The sequence below is a fragment of the Ambystoma mexicanum genome, chromosome 4p (assembly GCF_040938575.1).
Source record: "Ambystoma mexicanum isolate Mex_15411 chromosome 4p, UKY_AmexF1_1, whole genome shotgun sequence".
Classification (NCBI taxonomy): domain Eukaryota; kingdom Metazoa; phylum Chordata; class Amphibia; order Caudata; family Ambystomatidae; genus Ambystoma; species Ambystoma mexicanum.
The window spans coordinates 425,069,048-425,083,192 of record NC_090927.1 but is presented as its reverse complement, the minus strand read 5'-3'; positions in this window follow the sequence as shown (position 1 = coordinate 425,083,192).

Here is a 14,145-nt window from a genome sequence, read left to right as displayed (position 1 = left end):
TTGCTGGGTCTCTGATGAAAGTGAGGATGTCAACACCGGCAGGCCTCCCCACAAGTTTTGGAAAGTCCTCAATTAGGCGAAAGAAAACATTGCTCACCAATCTGCTATCTTCTGGTGACAGGGACATTTGTCTTGCCCTTGCTGAATTCTGTCACTGCTCGGTACTCACTGTGAGCAGTTTCTGTGATTTCGATGGGTGTGAAGAGCAACCTGAATTAGGATTCTGTTCAGGATTACACTCGAAGAAATGTCAAGACGTCAGTGCGTCTCCCAACAAGATCTGGGAAGTCATTAATTAAGCAAAAGAATAGCACAATGACAAGCCTATTCGCTTCTTCTTCTGCTTGGGACATTTGTTTTTTCCTCTCTGTATTCAGGAAGCAAGAAGAACTGCTCGGCAATCACGTTGAGCAGCCTTCTTATTGTCTTTTCGTTTTCAGGGTCTTGAAGAAATTCAGTGATGCTAGTGAGCCTTCCCACTAGTGATGGCTATGACCTTAAGACTTGGTCAAAATAGTTCAGAACGTCTTTAGTGATGTCGCTGCTGTGAAACACCATAAGTGAGTCCAAATAATGCTTCTACTTGGAATGAGTCTGAATACTGTATTTTCTTCCAGTTTGTGTGTCCTCGATCAAAATTTGGCATATCTTTTCTTATCAAGGCTTCAGTGTGCCATAGTCCACAGTTCAAAGTTAATAACTTATGTTGTGGCTTATGTATACAGTTCTCTTCTTCACCCTGCAACTAGGATGCACAGAGTGTCTGTTTGTTATGTCCTTATCTCCTTTCTTTGCATAGAGGAAATGTCCAAAGTTAAGCCACAACCTTGCACAAACTTTCTTTGCCTTTGCTTTGCTGGTCATGCATCCTTCTTCCTCGTCATGGATCTCGTCTGCACGTGCTGCGGTTCTTCCCTGTCATCTGGAGTCTCTACGCGTTGGGGTGCGGGCAGGAGGCCTTCTCCGATGTATGGCTTGATGTCACCAAGGAAGATCCAAGCTCTTCTTCTTTGTAGCTTGACTGCAGAGAGAGTGACGTCTTCCACTGTGAAGGGTCAGTTGAACCTTGGCTCAACCCATTTCTTTCTCGTGTGATTCTTTATCAGAACCGTGTCTCCAGAGAAGATTGATGGTACACATAAACTCTGAATTGAGCTTGCAGTAGTATCTCCTTCTGTGTTCTGTGCTGCCCCACACCCTTTTTGTAGTCTCTGCAGCTGTCATGGAATTACAGTAAGACAAGATGTCATGCAATTCAAGTAATTTTACATTCAGACTGTAAGATTTCTCTTGTTGGCTGTGCATCACATCTAGCTCTATCTCGGGGTGTCAGAGGAGCGTGCGTCCTCTTGACTGTTGCTATTTCGTGCGACGTAAGATGATGGTCAGAACAAGGCTGGTTTCTGAGTATATACAGTGCCAATGGAAGGCAGTGTAGCCATCCCTTCTTTAGAGTAGTCTTCAACTTGGCTATTCTTTCCTTTAACAAGCCGTTGAGCTTCTCACATACCACATTACCTTGTAGGTGATACGCCGATGAAAACTTGTGCTTTATACCAAGCGGCAAGCTGATCTGCTCAAATACTCCATTAACAAAGTGAGGACCATTATCTGACCTCATGACCTCACATGCACCCCACCTGGGAAATACCTCTCTCACCAGAAATGTGGCCGCACACGTAGAGTCTGGGTGTGTACATGGACCTGCTTCTATCCATCTAGAGAATGGACACACCACAACAATTAGATACCTGTACCCGTTACATACTTGAATCATGTCGACATAATCAACATGCAAGTTCTGAAAAGGTCTATTGGGCCTTGGGATGACTCCTCTAATTACTTTTAGTGTATGCCCAGCCATGAACTTTTGGCAGATTATACACTTCACCATAAAAAGTGCAACGTATTCCGCTAAATTCGGTATAAACCAGTCTTCAGCGATCGTTGCAGCTAGATTCTCTTTTGACATGTGCACTGGATAATGCAATTGTTCAAATGCTAATTTTAACAGGGCTATAGGGATTACTGGTTTACCAGTTCTGTCTTGTCGCCACAAGCTTTCAGAGGGTTTTATAGAACACCATCGCTGCTTCCAGAGGTTCTTTGCCTCCTGTGGTGCTTCCCCTTGGAGCTCCATTAACTGGGTTTGCCCCATGTTATTATAACCCTCAGGTTCACTTCGTGCAACAATCATCTTTTCATTTACATAAGTTATTTCCACATTCATTATGGTTTCGCCCTTGGATGCCATACGCTTTGCCTCTGAGTCTGCTGCTTGAATTCCTCGTCAGATAAAATCTGTCCCCTTTGTGCGCATTTCACGACCACTATGCCCACTGGGAGCTGTAGTGCCTTAATGAGCCTACTCAATAAGGTTGCATACTGCATTGGCGTGCTGTCCACTCAGAGAATAATTCTGCAGTCTGTGCTGAATAGTGAGACGGTAATCGTGCACTAATGAGTACTTCAAATTCTCCATTTGCTGTGTGCTTTACCACAGCAGTACCTGTGTATCTTTGCCCATCATGTTGATTGATTCTTGAGGAACTATCAACGAAGACAATTTCTCCTTCTGCCAATGCATTTTCTTTTACTCTGGGAATTTCATCATAGAATTCTTCATAGTTCGCACAGTCATGGATCGGCTCTCCTTCAGTGACTGGCTCTGCTATGAACATAGCTGTGTTCACTATTTTGCATTGAATTATCTTAATCGATGGATTTGATATGATCACTTCATAAGCAGAAGCTCTCTGGGATGTCAGTGTGCCTTTCAGTTTCTCTAGAATGGCAAATAAAGCATGCTTGACGAACAACGTCATGGAGCATCCCATGACAATGATTGTAGCTTTCTCCATGGCGAACACTGTGGCAGCTAAACTTTGTTCGCAAGGGAAGTGGCCTCTCATCACTGGGTCCAAATTCTCACTGTAGTGTTCCAGGGGCTTGTACCCCAATGTGGTTCTCTTGCCATTATAACGCTGCCATTCGTGTGTGAATACAAGTAGAATTCCTCTGCATAATTGGGAATCCCTAAAACTGGTGCTGTGCAAATGGCTCTCTTGAGTACAGTAAACCCTTCTTCCATGGTCTCAGACCATTAAATTTTTTCTTTCTTTACCTGTGCCTTTTTTAGGGCCTGTAACAAGGGGCTTGGTATATGAGCTGTAGTCAAAGACCCATACCCTGACATAATTGCAAAGACCTAGAAAACTCTGCATCTGTTTTATCGTATGTGGCTTGGCTGTGTTCAGTGTGGCTTCAGCTCTTTCAGGGGTAACCCTTTTTCCCTCATGCAAGATCAGCTGGCCTATGTACAGCACTTCTTGCTGACAATATTGTAACTTTCCTTTGTCAACCTTATATCCTTTCTCAGCCAATATAGTCAATAGCTGAATAGAATCGTGTCTGCATCTTTCCTCTGTCGTGCCGCAAATTAAGATGTCATCCACATATTGCAAGACAACACTCTCTAATGCAACATTGCTTAAGTCCATCTGCAGGACTCTGCTGAAAATTGAAGGAGACTCACAGTACCCCTGAGGTAACCTTGTTCTTTTCAGACGCAGCAGTCTGAATGTAAATGACATCAAATCTTGTGAGTCTTTGTGCAATGGATTGAGAAAAATGAATTTTTCAAGTCAATCACCATGAAATATTGTGCCTCACAGGTATATTACATAGGATTGTGGCCGGGTTAGGGACTAGAGGGAACTCGGCCTCTACAACATCATTGATTGGGCATAAATCTTGAATTACTCTCCACGATACTCCCTTTGATTTTTTAATTGGATAAACCACAGTGTTGCATGATGACTCTATTGTCACTAAAATGCCCTGTTTCATCATAACAGAAATTGTCTTGAAAATCCCTTCATCTGCTTCCCTGGACATGGGATATTGTCATGTTTTTGACAAAATTGCTCCTGGTTTCAATTTAATCCACATTTCTCTGACTCCTTTCAATGAGCCTACGTCATAGGGGCCTGTGGTCCACACTGAGACAGGCACCTGGGCCATGTAGTCATCAAAATATTCAGGACGGTTCTGTGCCAGCATCATTCTCTGGGGCACTTCTCTTTTGATCATCCTCACCCAAAAAATGAGATTTACCTCAACTGTTGTTTCCTCAACATCTGTTTGTTCATCAACAGATCGTCATCAGTGGTGTCAGTCAATCTGTACCCTTCCTCAGTGGTGATTACTGTGCACTATTATCTGCCTTCATCATCACAACCATCGATCAGTGCCATTTTCCCTCGTACTATGGCTGGGTGTATCATCAAGGGAAATACTTGTCCCTTTTCCTCCTGCATAGGTATTCTTGGTCTGAATAGAAACTCATCGGGGGTTCTTATGGTTTTACCTGCAAGGCCTGGTAGCCCTGCCATTAACACACATTCTCCATATGCAATATTTCTGGCTCCAATGGGACAGCCCTCATAGCTGTTTGTCCCGCGTATGCTCTAATCATTTCGTATAAGTTCAAATAATTTATTCCTGGAGTTAAACATACTATGTCCTTCTCCGTGAACGAGATTGTCATGTTTAACTTCTTTATTAGGTTTAGTTTAGTTTAGTTTAGTTTATTACTTGTATTGCGCACCAAACCCACAGGTAGTCGGGCGCATCACATAAGATTACTCACAGCTTAGTTGTACATAGATAGAAGTTACAGTATAGTCAACAAACATAGTAAGGATAACATTTTTACAATTATTTACATTTTACATACAAATAGCGCAGAGAATATATATACAATGTGTATAAGAAAAGTTTATGCCCAGTCTTTATAGACGGCATACCAGTTGGAGTCTGAAGTAAAAGAGGATAGGATCTAGGTGACGAGGGTAAACGCCAAGGACCACTTAGTCATCAGAGTCTTTGAGCATTTTTATAAGGGTGTGGCGAAATTTTGTGTAGGATGGTTCTAGTCTGAGTGAGGTGGGGAGTGAGTTCCATAATTGGGTGTCCTTGACCTGGAAGCTGTTGCCTCCCACTCTGGCTAGTTTGAATCTGGGGGTCAGGAGACAATTAGTATTTGAATGTCTAGTTAGTCTTGTCTTAGGTTTAGTGATGATTCTGTTCATAAGATAGCGAGGGGCTGCTTTGTTTACACATTTATGAGTCAGGGAGGCAACTTTAAGTTTTATTTTGTCAATCGTAGAGAGCCAGTTGTGAGCTCTTCTAGTGTCTGAGATATGGTCTCTCCTCGCAATTCCAAGCGCAGCTCTAAGGGCGTTGTTTTGCAGGAGTTGGATTTTCTTAGTGGTTTGTTTACTCGCCCCAATGTACATGGCATTACAGTAGTCCAGTCTTGATAATATAAGAGCTCTAGGTGATGCAGCTGGCATTGGAAAGGAAGGTTCTACCAGCTCTGATTAATTTACAGGTATAGGCTGTGGCCGAGGACAGCGTGTTTACCTGTTTGTTAAATGATAGGGCAGAATCCAGGTAAAATCCTAGTGTTTTTACTTCCTTGGCAGTTGTAATAATGTTGTTATCGACGCTAAAGGCAGGAAGACAGAAAGGTCTCGTCCCAAGATATTTACTGGGGTCTGCCTTGAATATAGCAGTGGCACATTCATATCACATTCTCCTATAGAGACTGGAAGTTCATTTGTAAAAGGAACACAACGTGTTGCTCCTATGAAGCCCTGAGTATTTATGGCATCGCCGGACAAGGAAAACTTGCCTTCATGTATACACGAGCGTGTTGCACCTGTGTCTACTAGGAAGGAATACTCTTTCTCCCCTATAACAACATCTACCCTTGGTTCCTCATGAGGGTTAGGTGTCACGGATAGAACACATCAGGTTTCCCAGTGAGCTTTCCTAGTCAATATATATAGCCTTGTCCCATGCGGCATGAATGGACTTCCTCCATCACCAGTGTTAGCTCTCATTCCAGAGCTCAATGCCTGTCCTGCACTTGTTGTCTTTGACAGCTGCATCGGCGACTCTTGAGACTGTCCTTGAGGAAAACGTATCAAGTTCTGAGGTTGCAAGTTTTGCTGTGCTCCCGGCACTTGCTGCTGCACCGTGTGATTCTGTGCAACTCCATTTCCTCCTTGCTGTAAAAATACAGGTGGATTTACCATTCCTAATCTTATTCCTTGGTTGTTTTGCACCATGCCTTGACTTCTGCATGTGCATGCTAGATGCCCTGTCATCCCACACGTCCAACATATTGGCGGTGGTCTGATTATTTGCCCATTTGACATATCCTGATTGCCATTTTGCATGTTTTGAAAACCTCCCTGATTGTTTTGGAAACATCCTTGATTACTCTGCCATCCTCTTCCTCGAAAGCCTCTCCCTCTGCAGTAAAACACATTACTTCCCTGATTAACCTGCTGTTGATTATTGACCTGCTGTATGTTCGATCTCTGTGCTAGTTAACATTGCCCCTTCAATGGCATATTTTGACATTTTTTTCTGCGCTCATTTTGCTCTTCAGCTTTTTGTGCAGTCTCTTTCTTGCGATTTTTCTCTTGTATCAGCCTGCAATAGTGTGCTACGGTCAACTGTATTTCAGACCACGGTTTGGCCTCAATTCCTACCAATTTCTTGAGCTGCTTCTGTACCTGATCTGGCAGCCCTTGGCATAATATATGGTAAAACACGGGTATGGATTTCCCCCAAGATTCACGCGTTTAAAGCACCCATGCATCTTGGAAATTCTGAATGTAAAACAAAGGATCCTCTGACACCTTCATTTTTCGTGTCATTATAGCTCCCATGTATGATGTATCCGGGTATAGCAATCGTAATGCTTTCCATACTGCAGCTCTGCAATTTTTAAATGGAGCTCCATCGTGTGCAGTATTAACTGTAGTCATCAGGATAACCTGCACATGTCCACACATCATCAGCTCGATCACCCAGTATGGCGATTAAAAGACCCTTATTATCCCCAATAGCTAACATGTTCCCTCCCGTCATTTTCTCTAACACATGTATCCATTTTCCGGCTCCCGATGTTAACATTGGAAGCTTATTTTTCAGGTTTTCTCGATCCATGTGTGGCCATGAAATATACTGTGGCCTCGTTCCTCCTTTCTTGAGCAACAGGAGTTGTAATACGTGGCACTCCTTTTCTTCTCTCATCATTTTTCTATCCACTGCAGGGGTAATATTCCCACATCGCCGTCTACCTGTCATTGTTCTCAGTTGACTCACATAGGGTGGTGGAGACACCCCCTCTGACCATAAGATACTCCTTTGTGTCGGTCTGACTGTGTGGCTGACTCTGATGCTTTAGGTGCAGACTCGCTAGAATCTGACCATCTTATCCCTTTCCCTCCAGAAAAGCATTTTTTGCGTCTTCTCTGTTCTTCCTTTTCCTCATATTCCTCTCTTTCTGCGTCTGATATTGTCTGTGCCCAACTTCGGTAACTCCTCTCATCTTCCTCGCTCCTATTTAGTGTCAACCTATCAAGGGACAGCTCTCTATTTCTACTACTTTGAGAGACATCCTCAGTATCGTACAGCTGAGTCCTCTGAAGACGCTCGTCCTCTCCTTTCCCTTGGGGTACTTGTTCTAGCCCCATTTCATCATATATTCTATCGATCGTCTCTCCGATGCTTATGGTGTCAAAGTCATCCTCGATATTTTCCCTAGACGTGCCTGGTACTGTACTCAGGAAAGAATTCTTCTATGTCTTCCCAATCTGCTACTGGATCGGGTTTTTTAACCTCTCTTTCCAGATATTCAAGATCGCATGCTCTCTGTCTTCGTTTACGTTCTATGTCATCATTGAATTCTCTGCGCTTCCTCGCTTCATCTCTGACCCTATCTTCTTCCCGTTTCTTTGCATATCTACTTTCATTTGCCATTCATATTTCCTCATCCCTTTGTCATTTTATTCTCTCCTCCATTATCTTTTGTTCTTCTTCTTCTATTCTCAGCTGTTCCTGCCTGTTCTGATTATTAGCTGATCTTTGCTTATGATAGTGTTTCCTTTCTTGCTCCTAACAATACAGCTGTTCTCGTCTCTGTCTATCTTTTTTCGTGATCCTTTTGTCTCTCAATCCTATTTCCTTTTCCTTCTCTTTTCTTTGATAATCGTCTGTCTCGCCGTTTTGTTTCATGTCCTCAATGCATTTATCATCAGGTTTCAACCGAATCTGACCTCCCATCCATTCATTCTGTGTGAATGCTATCTCATCAGTTTTATCCTCATCTCCTTTCCATCTTTTGCCCTCTCTCTCGATATCTAGAGATGGACTTGTTTGTTCCTGGTCTCCTTCCTTTTTCTCGCGCCTCTCCTTGTCCCTCGGGAGTTTGGAGGTGATATCTCTATCTCTGTCTTTGTCTGGGTTTTCGTCACTACTTTGCGTAGGTGACTCATATGCCGAGTTGCTATATCCCGTGGCTGCTTTAAGTTCCCTTAGCGGGTATAATCCTTCATCTTCAATGGCTTCAATTTTTGTTTCAGAAAGGAGCGGGTGGCGTAGAAGGCGTCTCACCCCCCTCTGTGCATATATTAAGTATCCAATCTAAGGGTGGCTCCTCCTCCTTATGCTCTTGGATCATCTTCCAACATTCTAAACTAGCTAGGCGCTTGTCTAACTTTTTGCCAGTGTACGTGGCGTGCAAATATGTCATCATGTGTTGCAGGACCGTTTTAGACAGCGATCCAACCTGGAGCCAAGGCATAAACATTTTGTTGGTGGTTCCCCTGATCCATTCTGAGCTGTACTTTTTCAGCTTAGGTACATGTTTCGGCAACTATTTACACAAGTGTATTAACGGTGTAATATCTCGAATACTTACAATTATTTCTCTTCTCCTACGTTTTACGTTACTTAAACAAAATCAACAATATGAGCGAGCACCAATCGTCGCAAGTTCCAATCCTGTTTTTTCACCAAAAATGATTTTGTTTCTTTTTCACACAACAACCATCAACTCATATTATATAGTGTCTTAGTTAAACGATTGTGTAATTTTCATGCTAGTTCCTCAAAAAATGTCTTATTTTTTATGATGTCAGAGAAAAAAGGGAAAAAACATAAGACAGACGAAACAAACTAGACAGACTTCAGCCGGCTACACAAATCTCCTGCCCCTATGATTTACCCCAACGTGGAGAATAAGCCCATTCCTTTCCAAAAACCTCTTTAACCGTTTTGGTCTCCTATTTTGTCCTATTTTATTCAGGACTTTGATTGCAGGGAGCTTCTAACTGCTATATTAAAGTTTAGGTATTTGGGCCTATCTTCTCTCTGCTCAGGTATCTTCCTGGTATCCTCCTCTATGCTCGGGTATCCTCCGGGTATCCTCTACGTATTGCTCGGTCACACTCGAGTCATTATTTCCTTCCCTCATATATACATTCTACTCTATCTTTAACTTTATTTTTGTCCCGTCTCTCACCGTTACCTTCCCTTACTTGTTCTAAGGCATGCAACTTTTTGCCAAAGCGTTCAGTCTTTTTCACTCACCGTTCGCATGTTTTCCTCTCTGGATCCTCGGGATCACCGCCTTCATCACTGCCTCGCCTGCTGTTTGCTCGATCAGCTGCTCGTAGAAGTGGGAAGGGGTTCGTGGGTGAAACACAGGTTCCTTCAGACCACAACCTGCAGTTTTACAATTTTATCTAGCCACTATCTACGGGGAGCTTCTCAGTCTACTTAGGCAGAGGGCAAAGGACTTGTGAGTTACTTATGTCGACGGCCAATGGGTGTCTTATCTAATTGATAATCGATAAACCACCCTCTCTCTGCTACCAAGTGTGCACTAGGACACCAACTGGCCCATACAGCTGGGGGTTGTCCAATAGCACTTTAAGATGAGTAGCAGCCCCCGTGAGATGGATGGGGATGCAGATTAATACTCTTGCATCAAATCAATAATGACAAATCAATGGTTTGGCAAAGGGAGTCAGTTTAATGACAAGTACCTAAAACGGGGAGTTCATGAACATCAGCTATTTCTTGATCTTCCTTCTCGCTTCAACAACTCCAAAATACTTCATAAAAAACATATCCTCTATACTAAAAACTCGTCATCACTGATGTGTCACGCTTAAAATGTTGCATGAAATTCTATTGGTTATAGTAAGATAACTTTAATATATGTACTATATCTGTATATGGTAAAGGAGTGAGGGGATTGGATAAACAGTGTCAGGTGGGGCATCTAAGCCCTTCCTTCAAAATGACTACTGTGGACGTCAATAAAAGTACGACGTCTCATTGGTTCTACTAACTATAGGACCCTAGATTACTTGGTCCACTATGATTGGGTTGGCACCAACCCCACTGATACTTTTCCATTAGCTTAGCAGCGTGCACAATAGCCGGCCAGGTGCAGGATGCTCGCCTGCTCCCCCAGCCTTCCTCCAATTATTGCTGCAATCAATCATCACCTCAGTGGTCATGTGTCAATTATTTCTTTGTGGGTGGCCTTGAGATTGCATCTCTGTCTGGAAAAGTTCTGTGGCCACACGTAGGTGTGAAAGTTTCATCTCTTCTCGCTTGGCTGGTCACGTGACTCAGACACTGTCTAATTCTCCATGCAATTCGTGTATTTGATTTAGTTTTGCCCACCACCTGCCTTCTGCAGCGTATCTTTGACCACCCTGAACAGAATACTCTGTGCTTTGCTTCATTAATTGTAGCTACTGTCGATCTATTTCAGCCGGTACGACCTTGTCTTCTTGGCATGATTTGCATGCGTCTGAGTTTCTCTCTGTCGATAGTTTTCGATTTTCGTGCTGAGGGGCTCCTCTCCTGAGAACTTTAGTAACCTTTGTTTGATTCTGCTCTTGTGCATAGTGGAAGTATAATTATATAAAGTGTTCCTTTTTGAAGTAGATATGTATAAGTGGTGTTTGCTGCAATCTATCTTGCTACTAAGCATAGCAAGCCGCACAATTTTCTTAGCTTTCTTGCGGTTCCAAGAATATGTACACGTGTAAGCTGGCTGCATATCTTCATCACGCTCATGGCATAAGCATTTCACATCACTCATTTCACTTTAAACTCAGGATGTCACTTATTCATGGTGTTTCATCTCTTTTCGTCACTCGCAGGTCGTCATATCTTCTATTTGTGAGTCAGTTCGGGTTCTTGGGACATCACCATTCATCTTCCTTTAGGACTTTCTTGGCTTCTTCAGGCATTGTTTTTTAGCAATCGTCAGTTTGTCTCACTTGTCGATATGGTTTTCTCAATGGATACCTTACTGTCCAGGTTTCTTAGGTGCAGGTACTTCAAGAGGTGCTGTCAGTCTGATAGGTACTGGGCAGAGCCCGACTGCGGCTCTCTACTGGTTTATTTACTCATCACACGTCACATATTTTGGCATGAAAGTTCCTGGTACTTCAAAATGAACGATTTGAGTGTGGGTCGTGCTTGGGACCTCCTCTACGCTAGTCTCTTCATATTTAGAGACCCAGCACACACTATCTTCCTATAGAGTGCTGGAGGGGTTGACTAGCATCCCCTGAGTCAAAACACTCATGTAACAGTCAAATGTTACCCTTTGCTACTTTAAATGACTGGTGGCAGTGGTTTAGATCAAACTACCATTATTCTTCCTGATGGCGAACAAGGGTAGCTAAAAATCGCGTCAGCCATGTTTTTCAATATGGCGCCCAAGACCTATCTATAAAAACAGACTCCAGTCATTTTTTTTCACCATTTCTTTTTGGAAATGTCCTTCTTGTGTTTGTCTCTGCGCGCCAAACCAGATTTGGTCCCTTTGTTCGTTGGCCTTTGACGGGCTTCAGTGCTGAAGCTCTCCTCTGGTGCCTGAGTGTCTGGGGTGGACAGGATGTGAGGGAGGTGCCCAAAACTCCCTGTGCTTAGTCTCCTAGGATACCTGAATGCACTCTGGCGTGATTGGCCAGCTTGCTGTCCGGCAAGGACAGCCACCCTGCTGTGTGAGTGACAGCCAGGCTGGGATGAATGGCGGAAAACTGTTTAAAAGCAGGTATCTGGGACTTGGAATGCAGAGTCGACCAGTGGAACGAAAGAACCGAAGACGAGCTGAAGGAAGAGGACTGCTGGAACTCCTGGACGACTGGTGAAGCCCTGCTGCAGGTCCGAATTGCCTGAAACTCCCTTGACAGAGAAGCCCTTCAAGGTTAACTTCTTCCCTTGAGTTTGGTGGGAACAACCAACTCACAAGACACCTGGACAGCGTCCCCATCTTGGTTGAATTTTCTTCAGAGTGCTGTTGAAAACCGGATAGCCAGTGGGAAGGAAACCAGTTAGTGGACTTTAAGGCACTCACGCCTTAAACCAACGTTTTGCCAAGCTTGTGGCCTCATCCCTGGGCATCCCTGGACAGTGCAGGAACCTCTGGATGTCCTCCTTCTTGTCCCCATGACTGAAGCCCAGGAACAGCGACATCTGCTCGAACTTCCAGGAACAACTGCCTCAGCTACAGCTCTTCTTCCCTTTAAAGGTACTGTGCACATGCGGTCCGGAAATCTTTTCGGCCACAGTGAAAGTTTGTGAAACTTTCCCGACTTCCAAGGCTTGTCCTTCGCTAAGCATTTGTCTAACTTTTCATCTGACCAAACTCTTCTAAGATCTGTGGCAAAGACTTAAGTGTTTACTACCAAAACTGTGCTATCCTATACAAAGACTCTGAACCATTGACTTTTGCCCAGGCCTATGAACTGAATTGCTGGTTGTAGTTAACTGAAACCCTTTGCCCTGCCTATGAAAGTATTTGTGCTTCATGTCTTAAAACCTTGTCTTTTTACCCTTTTTTAAAGTAACTGAAGTGCCATTTTGCTCCCACTTCAGGGGAGCTGAACTTGTTTAGTAACTTATTGGATGGGTATTTGTAGTATATTAGTATATGATATTGAGCTGCTCTTGCTAGTGTAACTGACTGTGTAAATAAATGTATATTCTTTTACCAAGAAACCTTGAGTAAGTGTTTCTTGGAATCACTGTATTGGTTTGCCCTTTGTGTAACTTGTTCTACTGCTTACTCAACTCTTGAGATAAGTCTGGCTGTTCAGTCACTCCTACCACATTACTGTGAAGTACAGGCTTGTACAAAATGTGAAATTGTACTGCCACTTGTAGTCTTAATTGCATGTAATGTTTCCCAACGGTACTGCATGTGATTTGCCTAACAAGGATACACACAAATGAATTGCCCAATGTATGCCGACCTCCTCCTTGACTGTCTGCCGACATCCTGCAGCCGACTTGTGCACCTAAACTGTTTCTTTCACCATACCTTAACATGCAAGTTCACCCCAACTCTCACAGCCCTAGCTACACTAATGTGACTACACCACCTCAGATCTATGCATTTACAATGGGGCCGATTCATGGAACAAACATGTGCCGAAAATCCCAGCGCAAGCAGGCGCAAGGTGGCGCAAGCGTGAGAAAGCAAGCGCACGCGCACGCGTGCGATTCAAGGAAGGCGCTGCGCTTGTTTCCCACTGGTTGTGCGCCAAATCGTTGCATGTCACACGTGGGCCCACACGTCATCAAACAGCGTGTGCTACGCGCACAGCAAAAGTGCACATAGCGCAGCGCACACAACAAAAGTAGGCGGAACAGTAGGCGTAACACGCAGAATGGGGAATAACGCGTGAAAAAGAAGGAGTAACTGGGGAAGTACTGCAGGGAACTACATGGAATGCCCACACGCGCGCGAACAACCAGTATTTTTTGGATACGAATACGGGAAACCCGCGCACGGCAAAAGACGCACACAGGCGTGAATGCGTCCGCCACATGAAGTGCGCGCAAACAACAAACACGTATATACAGCTACGATGAAAGCCCCATTTGTCGCAGCACTGATCGTGGGACACTGCACGAGGAGGAGAAAAGCCAGGGCACGCTTTTTTTCACGACGGACAAGCCTTTTTGGGATGCCTGACGACCAGGTCTACGGCGGGTATAGGTTTCCACCCCGTATCATCCTAGACCTGGTCAGGGAGTGGGAAGATGACCTTACATCCCCCACCCTTTGCTCCCAAGCATTGAGCCCCTTGGAGAAGGTGCTCAATGTCCTACATTTTTTGCCCACTGGGTCATTTCAGTGAACTACTGCCATAGTGGGGGGGGTCTCACAGGCCACGCAGTCACGCTGCCTACACCAGGTGTTGGCAATCATGACTGCACGCCCCTCAGTCCGCAGGCACATATACA